At 36.8% G+C, this 18,113-nt stretch overlaps 1 protein-coding gene and 1 long non-coding RNA gene across 2 annotated transcripts in view; both read right to left on the bottom strand.

Moving 5' to 3' along the window:
* The window catches only part of LOC101174444 (leucine-rich repeat transmembrane neuronal protein 4), a 239,364-nt gene that overhangs the window by 183,060 nt on the left and 38,191 nt on the right, over window positions 1-18,113 (bottom strand). The gene's annotated exons all lie outside the window — the stretch shown is intronic.
* Window positions 9,473-11,026, bottom strand: LOC144996588 (uncharacterized). The gene is made up of 3 exons (XR_013659494.1): window positions 10,739-11,026; window positions 10,297-10,358; window positions 9,473-9,670 (listed from the first exon to the last, which is right to left on the bottom strand). It is a non-coding gene; the product is annotated as an uncharacterized LOC144996588 (long non-coding RNA).

Below are 18,113 nucleotides of genomic sequence, written 5' to 3'. Positions count from 1 at the left end.
AAACTTGAAACCGCAACCAAAAAAACAAACATTTGTAACAACTGCTGTTTTGTGCTCTCAGTTTTAGCTTTTGGCTAGGTTTTTGTTTTAATGCTCAATATACAGATTCAATTTCGAAATCTTGCTTTTTGAGTGGAGCCAGATTTTACATGGGGTTTGGGCTTTGGGCCCTTTGTCGACCGGGACATGATTGACTGTCTGCTGTTGGTCCAACCTGTGTCAGCGCTCCTCTGATATACCAAACTTTGGGAGAGCATTATCAATACTGTATGCCACAGAAATAAGCAGAAATGATGCCACCACAACCTCTGTCACCCGATGTAGACTGGTCTTGATTTGACTGCATATGTAGCATAATTTGGTGCATGTCTGGTGTTTTGGTTTTTACAATTGTAAAAGATTGGAAAAGTGTGATACGAATAAAGTTTGATTTGAACCATCTACAATTTCTTTTCAAACCCCCTTTTGCAACATCCATTAATCGTTATGTCCTGCTAATTGGAATGGGCCTAAAATACAACAGGGTGTGCTGATTATCTGCAATAATTAATAATAGAGGATAAAAAAAAAAAACGATTCATATGGCTGTGTTGCTATATTTGTGACAGAAGGAAACTACATACAAAAGCATTATCTCGCAAAAGAGGGAGGCAACTAGGTAACCAGTAAGATATAAAAAAGTGGTCATCCATCAATTGTAAAGGTAAATCAGTAACAGATATAAAAAAAACACTAAGGTGACCATGACACAAAACTTAGGCTACCTTTCAGTCCGAAGAGATTAGCCATGTAAAATGAAACAAAAACAATGCAAAATAATTTTCATTTGGCAGCAATAAAGTTTTTCAATGACTTCACGGTGAAACCATTAAATAAAACAGTTCAGAATTTTTCAGGTTTTTCAGAAAAAATGTCCTCAATTGATTTTGAATAAGAAACAAGTTTTTAGGCATAGGAATATGTTTTGTAAATAAATTATTTAAAAAAAAATATTATAAGCCTATAAAAAAGGAAAATGTTTCATTAAATTAATAATCACATAACAATCACATGACTAAAAAAATGAAAGTGGGTCAATTTATCGCATTTTTTCTCTCGGTTTCATTTTGTCCTTTCTAAAACCTCAAATCTGATATTTTTCTGGAGTCTGTTTACCACCTTTTATTATTTAACACTTACGGCAGCACAGCTGTGAATGTTGCTGGGTCTGACTGTTTGTCCATGGGGGCAGCAGGGGTTACATGGGAATACCAAAGTATTGTTTAACTTTGTGGTTTCATTTGGCTGCTTGGAACAAAAATAATGCACAAGGGGAAACACTATAATAATCCATGATTATAGATGTTACTTACACACGCTAATTGTGTGGTCAAGTAAACAAAAAACCTATAATAATGATCATTTCTCTTTAAGTTCTATTTTTCTTGAGTCCCTGAAAAGTAGCACAGTTATGGTACAGCCAAGCTCGCTAAGATCATGCCCTGAGTGCAAAAGTCCATTCTTGAAAGCCCACCGTCATCCACAGAGTTGAGTGTTTACTGCTCAAGTGTCTACTTGTGGGTATTAACCAAGCGGCGTGCCGCTGAAACTAGGCCATGCAATGATGCCAAGCACGCCCTGGGAAAGAGAAAGCTAAAGAAATAAAGACACAGAGGGAACCAAAAGAACACTCTAAAGAAATAGGCCACAATGAATAGGCCACAAAAAAAATAAATAAAAGAAAATGAACCAAAACATATGCTCAAAAAGAAGTTCCAATCCAGAGAATTGCAAAGTCGAATAAGGAAATGTGAGAGAATAGAACTAAACTGGAGCAGACTAAACAGACTTATTCTTCCTGCTCAAGACTGTGATGGGTAGAAGCTAGCAGACTGCAGTATGGTGAGTCACTACAGAAACTAGTTAGAGTGCAGAACCTTGAAAGCTCAGAGAAGCCATACAGCCATGCCTTTACCTGGAATTACAGGAAGTGGATTACTCAACTGTTTTTTAAAGAGAAACTACAACCACAAAAGAACCTGACAACTGCAGGGGTTTTTTTTCATTTTTTTTTTTTTTTTTTTGAGCTGCCATTTTCCTTCCAGCTGCTGAGTTGCACCACAGTTAACGGCACCGCTGTTTGAGTTAGGAACCCGTAAAGACCCATTCTGATAAAAAATGGTGTTATTAAGATATTCTAGTGGCATTCTTCTGATGATGAGGGACATTTATTAAGAAAATTGGGATTAAAATTGCATTTCTATGTATTCCTTTGTTCAAATCATTGTAAATCAGGACGGATGAAAAAAAATCCTGTCTAAAAAGGAGTTTGACATAGAATGTATGATTGGCAGCCCACAAGCTCCCTGCTGTGCTACATTCTAACCAACTTTAGTCAACTAGATCCATACAGCCCACCATATTTTTCGCATCGATTTATAAGGCACAATGTCAATGAATGGTCTTTTTTTGATCTTGTCAATAATAAGGAGCAGAGTCAGAAATAAGTCTGTCAGTTAGTCCGACTTTATTAACTACATTCACAGTACCTCTAGAACTTGTTTGTAACATGTTCCATGTTAGCTACATGAGAATATTCACAATACCTGTGACTCCCAACCTTGTTGGCAACTGTTAAAAAAACAGTAATACCGCTAAAACAAACCTTACTTGTGACTATGCTAACTCCCAATCTTGTTAGCAACACGTAAAAAAAAAAGAAACACAGTGTTACACAGCTACAAGTTAGATGCGTTAGCATATTCATAATAACATCCAACCTTGTTTGCAATTGCTAAAAAAAACAGACTAACATTTTGACAGAGCACAGTGTTCCCCTCAAATCACTAAGCACAACCAGAATGAATCCGTATATTAGGCGCTCAAGATTATAAGGTACACTGTCGCACCTCATTGATGATAAGTCTTCCTTTTCTTTGTCCGAGCTGACATCTGGCTCAAAACTGTATAACTCCAATATTACTCTGCATTTTTGTTGAACTTGTAATTTTAGGTTTAAGTTGTGAGGGGCTATAAGCTAGCGGGAGAACATGTAAACAGAGAGCTCTCGATTATGGGTGGGCAAAGTCACTCCATACCAGCAGTACTGGCAACAACTGACAGGTGAAATTTCTTATGATCTACAGCAGCTCTGCAGAAACTATGTTCTAGGAAATGATTTTCTTCTCCATTTTGACTAAAAATTAGATTTAATCATAAATTAAAGGCCACTGTAAATTTACAATAGCTCAAAAGATGATTGGAGTGGGTCCCTAAGACTTCAGGTACAGCCTTAAAAAAAAAAAATCGTTCAGAAGTACTTAAAAGAATCTTTGTCTCATCTAAAGAAAGTTCTGTGCAAAATGCCAGCCAAAGCCTCATCTAATATGAAGAAGGCAATCAAGACAAAGGTTTGACATTTGAAGCATTATTACCAGCGTGTTTGTCTATGGCTGTGTGTATGTGCTTGTGTGTGGGATGAAAAATATACTGTATTAGGAGAGGGAGGGAAGGAGAAGGAAAAAAGCAGACGATGCACGACCAGCACGGATGTGAGATGACCTTGATAGCTCATCTTTGCAGGCATTAAAAGTGGAAAGATGAAAAATTGCCCCTTAAGATATTTATCACATTATGGTCCAAGTATAACAGATGTGAATCGAGTAATTATCCCCTTCTATCCCGCCATTTTTCATCAGTCGTTTTATATGATACGCACAGTGGAGGCATGAATTTGTAAAATGAATGTCCACTTTATAGTCTTTTCAAGCATGAAAGCATGCTGGCTTGTGGATGATAGGACTTCATACTTTTACCTCACCTTTTTTTACAACTAGCCAATGCACAGCTAGAATGAAAACGGCAGTGTTTGATAGAAAATGAAAAAAAGCTTAATTAGATTCTGACTTAAAGTCCCACTCCGGTCATCTTTTGATTTATTTTAAAAGCATTCCCAGTGGTCTCTTATTCATGATTATGCTGTGTTTAGCCAAATAAAAAAACTAAAAAAAAACTGTCAAGGACATAGTTTTTGCAGAGTGGCAATAGGTCATTAGAAATTTTCCTCTGAATTATTGGCCGCCCCCCTTCCCCTCCCTGTAACTGAGACCTTGGAGCAGGGAGCTTGTGGCCCGCACAGCATATGTCACAAATAGGTTCTATTTCAAACAGCCTTTTTTTCGTCTGCTCCTGATTCACAACAATTTAAACAAAGAAATATTCTGAAATGCAATTTAAAAGCTCAGCCTTCTTTATTTATGTCCTCCAATGTCAGAAAAGTCCCACAAGAACATGTTAAAAACACAAAAAAACACAATATTTTATCAGAGTTGCTCATTCACTATTTAAAAAAATATATGCAGACTTTGATTCAAATGCATACTGTGTCTATAGATCCTCCTACCAATGTCTGCGCCGGCTGCTACTGATTCATTTATTTATGTCACTCTAAGATGGCGGTAGGATGGCTGATAAATGTGAGAGTGGCATCACGCTGATGATTATCCATCATGATACTGAGATCAATACAGGAGGAGGTTGACACAACATGAAGCAGAAGAATGAGAATTTGCTCCTCTGAGTGTGATTTGGGCGCTAAAGTGAAATACAGAAGGAACTTTTGTTTTTTATAGGTTTCAATCATAATGAAAAAAATGTATCGTGAGATTTGGAAAAATGTGAGAGTAAGAATAAGCTGCTTTGGAATCATGATTGAATACAAGCGGCTGAAATGAGCTTCCTCCGTAGGGTGGCTGGGCGCTCCCTTAAAGATAGGGTGAGAAGCTCGGTCACCCGCGGGGAGCTCGGAGTAGAACCGCTTCTCCTCCACATCGAAAGGAGCCAGCTGAGGTGGCTCGGGCATCTAGTCCGGATGCCCCCTGGACGCCTCCCTGGAGAGGTGTTCCGGGCATGTCCCACTGGGCGGAGGCCCGGGGGAAGACCCAGGACACGCTGAAGAGACTACGTCTCTCGGCTGGCCTGGGAACGCCTCGGGGTCCCCCCAGAGGAGCTGGAGGAAGTGGCTGGGGTGAGGGAAGTCTGGGCATCTCTGCTCAGTCTGCTGCCCCCGCGACCCGGTCCTGGATAAGCGGAGGAAGATGGATGGATGGATGGATGGAATCACGATTGACTTTTCCCTTTTCGTACCAGGTTTTTGTGCAAGGATAGTGCAGGACTTGTTCACTAAACTTATGCGGATTTAAAATGTAAAACAAAATATTCGACTCAACTCCTTCACGCTATATGCTACTAATTTGTAACACACTATAAAATCCACTTAATCCTTTTGGGCTACACTCACACCGCTCTTCGCAACACGTGTTCAAGTGACCACTTCCAATGAAAAGTACATGCAAACAAGCTTAATTGTTTAATTTCACGTTCAAAACTTACTTTCAAGCAAAGCCACACACATTTTTAACTGTTTTCTGGCTCTACATACAAATATGGCCAATGAACATGTGTCAAACCAGATGAAACTTTGACCAATCAGGGAACACCCTGGGTTAAATGCACATTCAAGAATGCCCGTTTAGCACGCCACGTGCCTGTTGTGAATGTAGTTTACACCAGAGCTTTAGCTCTAGAGTTTACATTCTTTCGACTATCATAACTCTTTAACTGTTAATGCATTTAACTTAATTCCAGCTGATTCTGCAGCAGAGAAAAGATATTTAACACTGTACAGCCGGGAAAAGCTGACGTCATTAACGTACAATCAGCTGATTCTGTTGCAGAGAAAAGTGGCTTTGCACCAACATACAACACTTTTTCTGTGTGTCAGACTCACTTTTTTCACTGTGATTGCTTGAACGGTTAAAGATCTACAGTACGTCAAAGAGCGACGGCTATTTACATATCACCAGCGACAGCTCAGGTGTTAAAGGGTTTATTTTTCATCACCTCAAACAGAAGACAAACTGATGCATATTTTGTCATAAAATTGGAAATAAATTAAGGCATGTAGGGGTTAAAATGGCAAATTAATGGCCTAGACATAATCTCTGATTTTAGGAAGAAAGAAAATGTTAATAATCTCTGCTTTGAAGTGTGTCCTCTTGTGTTAAGCACAAACAAAGTTGATGAGATGATTATGCAGCTCATTACAAAACTGGCGTGGTGTGGGAGAAAGTCAACAGTTAGTCTTGATCAGTATTCACTGTGCAGTCATTCTGAATGGTCACAGCTACTGGAGGGATTAACGCTTCATTATTCTGGGCACAGAGTGAGTGAGCTGGATCTCATTGGCCACTGTCATTTAAGTCAGCATCTCTGAGGGTAGCAGGGCCAGGCCCTGCTTGCAGTGATGGAGTTTTCTGCAGCTACGTTGGAGGGATGTCTTCAACATTTGCAGATTACTGCCACGATCTGCAGGCAGGAGGTGCAGTGCTTGGGGGGGGGGGGTATTGTACCAGCCAAGCTACACTCTGACCACCTGCTTTGTGAGACATTACATATCTCTACGGGCAATGCAGTGCAGGGACTCTGCTGCCTACAGCTGGGCTTTTGTTCTGTCCCCGAGTGGCATCGCAGGCAAAAGGAGAGAAATCTACGGCTTTTCTGGAGCTAACCTCTCCAGCAGTAGATGCTTGTTTATCACCTTGAAACATATTGTCACCATTCAGTCAAGCCTGGAAAGATGGCAAGCCAGACAGAGCAGTGGAGACAAGGAGAACGAGACAAAAACTATGGAGGGAGCACACGCAGGCAAAAAACAGAGAGGAAGAAATGGAGAAGGAAAGTCTGGCGAGAGCGTAATGGATGGGAGGGGGAGTAATTATGGGAGGCTGGATTAATTAGGCTTCTAGTCTGCCTGCCTCTCAAACTCCCTCTGAGCTTCATGGCAGCCCAGGCCACAAACCGATTCCCAAAAGCCAGCCCTTCTGTTGTTCCTCAGATTTTCCACTTATTTAATGGAATATTTGTTTCCATGATCAAAGCAGGCTGGCGAGGGCTTTAAATCTACACTGTAAATGAAGCAAATTACAAACAAAATGGCAAAGAAAAGATGCAATTGGGCTCCTATTGCTTGTAATTGCAAGTATGATTGAAAACTGGTACAAGCAAAATGGAAGTTGGAAACAATCTGCTTTCCTTCAAGTCATCACCATCACTTTAGTGCAGTTTCATCATTCTAGCTAGGTTAGGATGATGGACTTTCCACCACAAATTCTACCACATTTTCCGTATAAGAAGAGGCAACTGAAAGCATCCATTTTTTCAAAAAAAAGGCCTGAGTGGTGATTATATGGACTAATTCTGGTTGTGCTTACCCATGTCAAAATGTTTTGAGGGATATACGGCACTCTGTTAAAGGTTTGGTGTTATTATAAATACCTTAATGCAGTTAACATCTAGCGGTGTTGGAGATTTTCTTTTTTTTTACGTGTTATTAAGTTAGCGCCTGGTGTTAGCATCATAGTAACAGATGTTTTAGCGGCATCATTTTCTGTTTTTACAGACTGATGCAACGTTGGGAGGTTACAGGTATTCTAAATATGCTAACATGGCTAATGTGTACCGTGATGCAAACAAGTACTAGAGGTCGCTGTAAACACAGTAAATAAAGTCTGACTGACTGACTAATATCTAACTGCTTAATGAGCCTTAAGCTATGTTCACACCGGGCATAAGATGCTTATTATTGAACGCATGTTCAGCATATGGTGTTCACACCGGATGAGTAGGGGGGGCATTTTCTTCTGTTTTCTTTTTCTATTGTTTACTAGCCCATCTACAGCTGAAAGAGGCTTGGTGTCAAAGTGGTGCAAATCCCGCGAATCTTGCTCCAAGCATTTTCTTTCATTGCTCTAGATGAAAGACTTGGTGTCATATAATTCCAGCTGAGCAGAAACCGTAATTATTAATTTCTCCTTAGTGATCAATTTTCAAACGGTTTGCACTTCCGTGGATGAAAAGGGACGCATTTCATACATCACCACCAAATCCGACCCCCTTATTATTCAAAGTTCGACCTGGTCTAACCTTTAACATGCGTGAAGTGACTGTGTTTTTGCTACACAGAGCCCAAAAATTATCCAAAATATGTGGGTAGCTTTGCGTAAATGTTAGAGTTTTGAGTAAGGAAGGAAAACGTGCATTGAAAACGTGCATTGACACGTCTATGTAAACGTGTGTTTACATAGACTTTTCAGTGAAAGTGGTCACTTGAACGAGCATTGGCAAAGGCAATTGTGAACTTACTTTTATAATTCAGTGCGCCTTATATATGACATAATTTTGAAAATAGACCATTCATTGATGGTGTGTGTGCCTTAAAGTTTATTACATAGTATGTGTGCCATCAGAAAGTACTTTTTTTTAAAACTTTATTGACAATTGAGGCATCATAGATAACATAACGAACAGTAACTATATGATCAACATTACCTCGAATAGCAATCACCATTGCCAAACATAACATAAAAAATAAAAAATAGAAAAAAACGAATGAACATAACACACAAAAATAAATAAATAATTAAAATAAAAAAAAACAAAAAAAAAAACATAGATCCATCCAAAAAGTTTAATATTGGTTAGGGGAACTCATTAAAATGGAAGCAATGGTAACGCTTTCTTTTACAGTACAGTACTTATAGTGTACTTAAGTGGTATTTACATGGTACTTCTTGTGTAACTACTGGGTACTTTCAGGGTACTTACATGATACTTTTTTATGGAATTTACTGGGTACTTACAGTGTGTTTACATGGTACTTTCTGTGGGACTTTACTGGGTACTTTCATGGTACTTTTTGTGTCTACTCTGTACTTATATGGTACTTACTGTGCATTTATATGGTACTATTTGGTTCATACCTATGTGGTACATACTGGGTTTTTATAATATTCTTACTGGGTATTTACATGTTGTGCAAAGGTGTCTTTTATGGTACTTACCACATGTAAGAACAAGGTAAGTACAAATAAAGTACCTTGACCTTTAGGTCTGCACTCGCTGCATGTTTCATGGTATTTACCATGAATTTACCACAGAAACTACCCCTTAAGTACACTGAAACTGTACTGTAAAAGAAAGTCAGCCCTATTTCCACTCAACTACATGGTACTTTCATTACTAAATACTGGGTATGTTCACTTGAATATTACTTGGTACTTACCCCTTAAGTACAATGAAACTGTACTGTAAAAGAAAGTCAGCCCTATTTCCACTCAACTACATGGTACTTTCATTACTAATTACCGGGTATGTTCACTTGAATACTACTTGGTACTTACCCCTTAAGTACAATAAAACTGTACTGTAAAAGAAAGTCAGCCATATTTCCACTCAACTACATGGTACTTTCATTACTAAATGCCGGGTATGTACACGTATTACCTTCCTGTGCAGTGTACATACACACTTGGTCTTCTGACCTCACCAAATGAGACAATGCTAACTTGTTGGTAAAGGTCAAATAACTGCATTGTAAAAACATATTCCTACTTCTTGTAACATGAGGCAAATTTAAAGAAAAACAAGACAGCAGTGAAAACAACAATCTTTAATATGATACATGTCTGCAGCATACAAAGTGTCATCACAATGAAATATGTTTTAAGTACAAAACAGTACAAAGGAGCATTCCAAAAAAAACACATTATTGGCCTGAGGGTCGTGATTTTTGTCCATCCAAATTCTTTCAACAGAGTTTGGTAACAGTGCAGGACTTCTTCAGGGTTTGTAACTGCAAGAAAATTCACAATGAAAGCTCAAATGAAAATAAAAAGCATAACCACTTTGATGAAATACAAAATAAATTTTACTTATTTAATCATTTCTGTAATGAGTTTGATAAATCTCTGTGTATTCTTTATCGCTTTGGCTGTAATGCTTGAAATTAATCAATTATCCTCATTTATAAACATGATAGATTATTCACAACTTTAAATTTTAGTTATATAAACAAGAAAGAAAAAAGAAATCAAAGAAAAAAAAATCAAAATTGCCATAAAAAAATCTAATTTGTTTAGACAAAGAATGACAAAAGTAATGTTTTAATTGCCAATTGCTGTATGTATTTCTTCTTTATAAATATTATTCGCACCTACAATTTGCATTAGCATGAAAAACATGGCAGTGTAAAAGAAAAGGAAAAAGAAAGAAATAGGCAATTTCAAATTCAACGCAGTTGTTCACAAAAATGTTTTAATTTTTAAACAGTTACATTCACTTTTGGGTGGTATTGTTGTCTCTATCATATTTGAAAATAAATAAATAAATAAAAATAGAATAAAACAGAGAAAGAAAAGAAAATGCAGTTAAACTCTTCATTAATGTAAATAATATGTCCACTTGGTGGATTTAACTTACTTTAGCTTACTCTCCTGTGGCTTCACGGATTCGTCTGGGATGTCTTCTTCACCATAGCTGATCTAAAGCGGTAAAAAGACGGAAGTACGTCATCATTATTTTAAATAAACGCCTTTCTTTGATTTTCCCAGAAAGACGTGCGCTCAGTCAAAAGAGCACAGAACAACAGACTTTATCATTTAGGCTACGTGCTTGTTTTACAGGTGCCTCTCTCCTGGTAAGTAACAACAATGTTTGTAGATTTTCATTACAAACTTTGAAAATTTAAACATTTTGAAATAACTGAAATTATTGCAGTAACGTAGACATGCTCTTACGTCACGTTTTAAACACAGAGATAGCGGCTTGAAATCACGTGGTTAGCTTCTTTATAAAGTTTGATCAGTTTAAATATTTACATGTAATTTATCCAATATTTAAAAAAATAAAAACACTGGCTTACCTGCCAGATGAAGAGAAATTCAAACTGTTGCGCGCGCCTCGAGGCTCTCCGGATTAATGCACGTTCACTTTGGGGGAGTTGTGCTGCATTCAAGTGCGCTGGGAATTTGCAATTTTACTCGCCCCGACCTACTTAACAAAAACACACACTCGGGGTGTTTTTAGTATTAAAAGTAAATATTTAGCCTTGTTGTTTTACATATTTTCCTGACATTATATATTAAAAAAGTTCATTTTTAGAACAATATTTAAAAAAAGTTGAGTTTTGAATAATTTATTATCATGTTTATAAATGAGGATAATTGATTAATTTCAAGCATTACAGTCAAAGCGATAAATAATACACAGATTTATCAAACTCATAACAGAAATAATTAAATAAGTAAAATTTATTTTGTATTTCATCAAAGTCGTTATGCTTTTTATTTTCATTTGAGCTTTTATTGTGAATTTTCTTGCAGTTACAAACCCTGAAGAAGTCCTGCACCATTACCAAACCCTGCTGAAGGAATTTTGACGAACAAAAAGCATGACCCTCAGGCCAATAATGTGTTTTTTGGAATGCTCCTTTGTACTGTTTTGTACTTAAAACATGTTTCATTGTGATGACACTTTGTATGCTGCAGACATGTATCATATTAAAGATTGTTGTTTTCACTGCTGTCTTGTTTCTCTTTAAACTTGCCTCTTGTTACAAGAAGTAATCAGGGCAGAACATGTTTTTACAATGTAGTTACTTTACCCTTACCAACAAGTTAGCATTGTCTCATTTGGTGAGGTCAGAAGACCAAGTGTGTATGTACACTGCACAGGAAGGTAATACGTGTACATACCCAGCCTTTACTACTGAAAGTACCATGTAATAGAGTGGAAATAGGGCTGACTTTCTTTTACAGTACAGTTTCATTGTACTTAAGGGGTAAGTACCAAGTAATATTCAAGTGAACATACCCGGTATTTAGTAATGAAAGTACCATGTAGTTGAGTGGAAATAGGGCTGACTTTCTTTTACAGTACAGTTTCAGTGTACTTAAGGGGTAGTTTCTGTGGTAAATTCATGGTAAATACCATGAAACATGCAGCGAGTGCAGACCTAAAGGTCAAGGTACTTTATTTGTACTTACCTTGTTCTTACATGTGGTAAGTACCATAAAAGAAACCTTTAAACAAAATGTAAATACCCAGTAAGAATATTATAAATACCCAGTATGTACCACATAGGTATGAACCAAATAGTACCATATAAATACACAGTAAGTACCATGTAAGTACAGAGTAGACACAAAAATTACCATGTAAGTACCCAGTAAAGTACCATGTAAACACACTGTAAGTACCCAGTAAATTCCATAAAAAGTACCATGTAAGTACCCTGAAAGTACCCAGTAGTTACACAATAAGTACCATGTAAATACCACTTAAGTACACTGTAAGTACTGTACTGTAAAAGAAAGCATTACCGAAGCAATTTCAAGCCATTCTTCTTTTTCATATAGTGAAGTGATTGAAAATAAAAACAGAGATCTTTATGAAATCTAATAAAAAGTGGTTTGGTCTTCAAATAAATTTTTTTGTGAATATAAAACTTTCCTTGAATTATCAAGACATCCATCAGAAACTACTTGTTCATCCAAAAACTGACATTTCTTTTCTCCTTTCTTGGGTCATGTAGGAATGTGATGTTACACATTCAAATTAAAATGAGTTTCATTTGGAACCAATGATGGATTCGGACATCCACATGCTGAATCATGTATACTTGAGAAAAACGTTTGCATCGCAACAAATGTCTGTCTCACCGGGCTATTGATCGTCTATGATATACTAAAACAACATTCTACTTTCATCAAATCACAAATCCACAAAAGTAGCCCGCTCTGGCTGAATCTTGCTGCCAAAAAGTGTTGTTAGATGTGACTCAAATGCACTCAAGGACAAATCAAACCCCATCATCCCCATTTCCTCGAATCTGATGTCATACAAGGGCATGCATCCATTTACATGGAGGAGCCACATTACCTGAACCACATTTGAGCATTCAACGCAAAATTAATTACTGATTGAAAATACAATAAAAAGGAGCATGCTTGAGAATTAGGCATACTTAGATTTTTAAAAAATAAAAGTCTTAAAGTTTGACTTAGATGGCAAGTGGTGGAATTTCATATCTGGGCTGGTTCCCAAATAGGACCCTAAGCTTTGGACTGACTAGACCACCAAGAACCATGAGCGGACTTGCATGCATTCTATACAGACAGATGTGTCGAAAAATTAGTAAAACAAGAAAATCCATGTCAATGAATGATGGATTTTGAATGAACTGAATAATTTTAAATAATAGTTTGTTAATGTAACAAAAATTGCATTGTAGTAGTAAAGCGTTTAGGTTATGATTTTGTCAAATATGTTTATGTGTTATTGTGTAGACGTATGGCTTTTTGTTTTTATAACACAGATCACCCAAGATACCCATTTAAAGTACAAGTTAACCTTTTAACACCAGAGTTTATGCTTTAATGTTTACATTATTTTAAATGGCACATGCTAATATAGTGCTTTTCTACCGTACTTTAAGGCCTAAAGCCCTTTACATTCCCATTCACCCACGTTCGGTTCCTCTGCCAAACTGGCGCCAACTTATAACCACCAGGAACACTGTGTGGTTCATTGTTTTGCCCAAGGACACTTCCACACATGGGAACCAAACCTGCAATTTTCTGATCAGAGGTTGACTGCTAAATCAGCAGATTCTGATGTCAGAATTACATTAATTACATAAAAGGTTGAAGAGTTGTGGTATGTCAAAGAGCATATGTTATTTTGTTGTCACGGGTGACATCTCTGGTATTGAAGGACCAATCATGGTCAGCTATATCTTCAAGTATTGCTAAGGCAATAGTGATTAGAGCTTGTTGATTCCACACCTCTGTTAATTTTCCAGGTTTTTGCTGAGAGCAGCGTGCATGTGGAGAAAAACAATGGTTTCAGTCTAGAACCCTCTGGAACACCATGCTATATTAGCAAATACACTATGAACAAACTGAAATATGTCAAAAGCTCATCTAAAGGCGATTCCTATGAGACATTTGTTAATAAATGCAGCTCAGAAAGAATTCAACATCTTGCTCTTCTGCAGAACACCACATAGATCTGAACCCCCCTATGGACTTTTAACTTACCTGCTCCACATTCACTCTCATTCTGCATCTCAGCTGTGGATTTTAACAGATTAATTAGTATCTCTTCGCATAACTGACTCCCACCCATCTGTCACCAGAGAGCAGGTAAAGTAGCTGCAGGTCCAGATGGTGTCAACCCAAGAGTACCAAAGATTCTGCACAAATGGTAATTAAAAGTTTAACTTGAGGTTAAATAAAATGGATCTCCTCGGGGAGCTCTGAAACCAATAAATGATTACACGCTCAATCCAATCTTTGATGCTGTGTGCCTAGCAGGGAGTGTTTGGTTTTCAGTGTTTGGTATGACTTGACCTTGAAATTAGGCACACGATCTCCCATCAGCCAACCTTAACACACTGGTGAAGCACTTTTTGACCAAAAGATAACATCAAAATGTATTTATCCTTAGAGTCAAAATATTAAAATAATAGTTTGCAGCCAACCTTTTAACTAAAATTAAATGCAGCAAAAACAAAGATGTTTTGTTGTAACTCATAACATTTGAAATTAAAAAAGGAGAGAAACTAGTTTTATAAGAACTACTGTAATTTCCACACTATATAGGACACTCAAAATCCCTAATTAAAAAAAAAGTGTGCCTTGAAATTCTGAGTGCCTTATTTATGGATTAATTGCTTATTTATGTCAAAATAATTTTGATATGTACATGGCGCTCTGTCAAAATGTTTGGTTGGATGTTAGTGTTAAAAACTGCTAATGCGAATATTACTAAAGTTTTACTAACAAAGTTGTGAGTTAGAATTAGAGTATCTGTCTGCTTTTTTACATGTAGCAAACAAGGTTGGGAGTCAAAGGTGTTGCAAATATGGTAACATGGCTAACATGTTTAATGTTAAAAAATAATTTTAGAGTTACTGTAAATCCAAAAAAGTCTTACTAATGTGTTGACTTATCTCTGATTCTATTTTTTATTTTTTTTGCTTAATGCCCCTTGGCTTCGGTGTGCCTTTTATAGGACATACGTTCAAACAAAGAACTTTGATTTACAGTAGGCCGTGTAATCTGATGCGCCTTATAGTACGCAAAATACGGCATTTATTTAAACCACAGAGTTGTGTGTTTAGGTGTAAATCATCCCAAAACAATGAGCTGCATTTTGTTCCTTTAATGTTTTGCTACTACAAAACTCAAAACGTACCTGTAGAAAATGAGCACATTCACACATCTACTACTTACCTTAAAAAACTTGTAGACTACTTCTTCAAAAAAAAATAAAAAAAAAATAAAGCATGTTTCTTGAATTATTATGTAGAGGCATAGTTCTTTACCAAGATAAAATGAGATACAAAAATGTAGTTATCTGAGCACACTTTACCATATTTTAAACATTTGCACATTTCCTTTATCTGAGTGCCTTCATTCAAAACCAGCTCATCACGGGGAAGGGGGTAAGACAGGTGAAGTGGACTCAGTCTTGGATAGATACAGTCCTTCATCACTCAACTCACAACTTGAATGACTCTTTCCATCTTCAAAGCGATGTAAATGGTGTGAAACAGTTTAGCAAATGATGGGAAATCAGTCTCTAAATCATTTCTTCCTTTTTTTTTCAAAGAAAAAAAGAAGGAAAGGGTTTTTTTTAGTGACAATGGTCTTCTTTACAAAGCCCTCATATTATACAGGGAGCTTAGCAGCTATAAAGAAGGCTTCATGAAAGCAATGCTGGGATTCATAGAACAGTGCAGAACCATTAGAAATAAAGCGATTGTATCAACAGCAGCCCTTTTGCTACCCTAAAAGTTCACCCACAACAAGGATGACAAAACTGCATTATTTAAGTCGCAAAATAATTAAAACCCACCTTAAGCTCTCCCTCACCTAATTTATTTAGGCTTTGAAGAAGTGTATGAAGAGAAAATAAAAGAAAACAATGTATGGGAGAGACACATTTCTGGCCTAAATAATGCCCCAGCTTGCTTTAAGTAATTCATTCTGAGCGGTCTGCACAAGTGCCACTCTTCTCCCAACACAAGTTTATGATAATCCCAATAAATTATGATAGTCTGCAAACATAGAAAATCTGATTGGTGCTAAAACAAACTGGCTGTGCTTCTCAGGTCAAGGACAGTTGAGAGAATAAGTGTGTGAACCCCATTTTGCGTTTTTTCAACTATCAATTTTCCCCTGGTCCTTAAGCCCTCCATCACTCCTGGTCCAACTACTCCTATTATTTTTTCCCCTCGTTTCTTCTGTTCCAGATTGGCCTCTGTCCTCAGTGGTACATATATACCTTTCTGCTGCACCTGATAAATTTTAGCAAACAGCCTACAATGATCTGTGCCATAAGGGTCTACGTTATTTTGCTTTTACTTTATTTGCCATAAGTCACTACACTGCTTGTACTTTTATCCTTTGTGCAGGTGATTTAATTCAGGGCTTGAATGAATAACCAGATTGACATCAACTACTTTAATATCACTCAAGCCCTCATGCACACCATGCAGATTCTTCTACCTTCATCATCTAGAGCGGTCAGAGGTGCAAAACATCAATTTGCAGCCGTAAATCTGGTTAGTCTGATGCTGATTACTGCCCTGCACTGGCCCTCATTACGAGGAAATTCGGGGGGGGGGGGGGGGAATTATAAATCCGTCAGTCTGATTAAAATGAGTGGACAAAAGAAAATCTGCTTAATATTTTAATTTATGAATAGTTCATTACATTAGAAATATATGGTAATGCAGATTTTCATTATTGTGGGTCGAGCTCAAAGCTCCTTCACTAATGACTGCATAACGACTGTACAGTGTTAAAGACAAATCCTTTAAATACAAAAAAGCCTTGATAGGCAAATGAAGACTAGATCTATAAAACTTAAAATGATCAGGAATGCATTATAGGGGAATTAAATTCAAATGTTTTTTCTTTTTTTTTTTTTTTTTTTTTTTTTTGCACAAATTACAATAAATCTTTGAATAAACCCAAAATGAAATTTCTAATTTACAAGAGGATGTACTTAATACATAATTTAGGAGCAATGACCCTTAACTCTTGACTGGCAGCCTTTAGCAAACTACAGTTAGCTATAAAAACTAGTCATAATTTATTCATATTTATTGCACCTAGACAAACTTAAATAACAACTGTATTTTCCTCACTATAGGGCACATTAGATTATCAATAAATGTTTTTTTTTTTTTTTTTTTTACTTTTGTCATATAAAAGGTGCACAAAACTGTAAGGCGCATTAACCGAGACAAAAGTGTCTGAGATAAGTCCATCAGTCAGTCAGTCAGACTACTAACTGTTTACGGAGGAACTGTAGAACTTTTTTGTAACATGCTACATACTAGCCACATTAGTATGTTACAATGCTTTTAACTCTCAACCTTGTCTGCAAAGCGTAAAAAAACAGACCCATACCGACAAAATTAAAGCTATTGTGTTGATAATAACTCCCAACTCTTTTAGTAAGAAATACAAATAAACAGTCCAACACTGCTTCATGTTAATTAGGTTTGCTTATTTACAATACCTTTAATTCCAATCGTTGCATGCAACATGTGAAAAAAACAGACTGATGCCATCTATTCATCCATTTTCTTTACCCACTTATTCCTTTCAGCAATGACATGCGGTGAGGTTGATGGTTGGTGAGGCACCGACTCCTCTGGAGTCAGATTTACAATTGCAAGAACTGAATCTTTCATCCAACAGCAGATAACACCGTATAAGATACACACAAGAACATATTTGTCCTAAAGACAATATTTATTTCATAGACTTGGATAGGAAACTCTTCTTGTGTATAAATTATTCATTTATACTGTAAACAAATTAAAATATACAGATGACATTTAATTTTGACCCTCAGTAACTATTTCTGGTATTTTTCCAACTTCAAATTCTGGTGCTTTAATCAGTGTTATCAAATGTTGTCTGTGAAAATGATCATAGAAACAATTATTTTGGGCCTAACATTTTGTTTTCAAATACTTGTTATACATGTTATTTAAAAAAAAAAAAAAAAAATTGAAAACCATGTTAGGCCTTACTTTTTGAGTCTGTGGGCTGATCCTTCTCCAAAAACAGCTCTATGATCTGTTGTTAAAGTCCTCCTTATTTTGCTTTAGTTTAATGAGTCTCTGCTGTGCTGGAGAAAGACTTCCTCGGTCTGTTCTGTTTCTACTGCACCAGTGTAGCTACAAAGCAGCTGTCAGCTCACGTCTGCCCCCT

Source organism: Oryzias latipes, chromosome 12 (assembly GCF_053564925.1).
Source record: "Oryzias latipes strain Hd-rR chromosome 12, Olatipes_Hd-rR_3.1".
Taxonomy (NCBI): Eukaryota; Metazoa; Chordata; class Actinopteri; order Beloniformes; family Adrianichthyidae; genus Oryzias; species Oryzias latipes.
The sequence above is the reverse complement of the archived record's forward strand: the minus strand, read 5'-3'. Positions and strand labels throughout refer to the sequence as shown.